This window comes from Salminus brasiliensis, chromosome 13, assembly GCF_030463535.1.
Source record: "Salminus brasiliensis chromosome 13, fSalBra1.hap2, whole genome shotgun sequence".
NCBI lineage: Eukaryota > Metazoa > Chordata > Actinopteri > Characiformes > Bryconidae > Salminus > Salminus brasiliensis.
The window spans coordinates 22,127,547-22,128,732 of record NC_132890.1 but is presented as its reverse complement, the minus strand read 5'-3'; the positions used below and the strand labels follow the sequence as shown (position 1 = coordinate 22,128,732).

General features: G+C 37.4%; 1 non-coding gene across 1 annotated transcript; it reads left to right on the top strand.

Moving 5' to 3' along the window:
* The first annotated feature begins 384 nt into the window (after positions 1-384).
* On the top strand, positions 385-549 carry LOC140576022 (U1 spliceosomal RNA). The gene has a single exon (XR_011981261.1). It is a non-coding gene; the product is annotated as a U1 spliceosomal RNA (small nuclear RNA).
* The last annotated feature ends 637 nt before the right edge of the window (positions 550-1,186 follow it).

Genomic DNA, 1,186 nt, shown 5'->3' with positions numbered 1-1,186 from the left:
TGGATTGTTCAGTATACTGTTTTTTTCAGCTGTGTGAAACCTCTTAAACTCCTGCTTTATTGTTTGTTCAATATCCAATCAATCAATACCCACGATAAATTAGTCAGTGTGTACTTTACACTATTTAGTATCTACTTAGTGAATTATCCATGAATTATTTATAAAACTACCTTCTACCCACTGTGACTTACTCAATATTTACTTTGTTTACTATCTACTATAAATTATTTAGTATCTGCTATGATTATTGAGCATCTACTCTTAATTAGATATTAGTACCTAATATGAATTATTCACTATCCCCTTTTATTGCTTTTCTAAATTATCAATTACAAAACATACAATATACAATACATTACTGTATAAATATTAAAACCCTTTTTAAATATTGCCTGGAAGGGGTGATACCATGATCACAAAGTGGTTCGTCCAGGTTGGGGCTCAGCCAATGCACCTAGGTTGTGCTGACCTTTGCGAATTCTCCACATGCAGGAATCTCGACTGCATCATCTGGTAGTAGTGTGGGGACTGTGTTTGCGCTCTTCCCTCATGTGTGCTCACTGTCCACTGTGTGTATTTGCTCACTAGTGTGTATGTGTATGTTTTCTACATGAATGAGTTTGACAGCGGAGGCCAAATTCCATCTGTGTCCAACACAAATGGAGAATTGGTTATTTGCCTTAATTTATTTGCCTTCAAGTCAGTTTTTAATAGATGTACCTGTGAACCTGTGTAGATAGATCTTAATCAGGCTTGCACATCTGGACACTACAATTTTACTCATTCCTCTTTGCAAAACTGCTAAAGGGTGTGAACAGTCCTTTTTTTATGTCCAGCCATAATTACTAGCATCAATTGCCTGAACCTCTGTTGAATTAGGTCAATCACTTTAAAGGGTGTAAATATTTATGCAAGCACTTATTTTAGACAAGACAACACAACTATGTTCACCATTAATGTTGGACACAGATGGAGTTTGCCCTCCGCTTTTAACCCATCTGTGCAGTGAACACACTACACTACACCACACTACACACAAGTGATCGAACACACAGTGTCCATGATCACATGAGCCTGGAGTGGTGGGCAGTCATTGGTGCGATACCTGGAGAGCAGAGGGTGAAGGGCATTGCTCAAGCACCAAATAATAGTTTATATTACTTTGTAGAAATCTGTTTTCACGTTT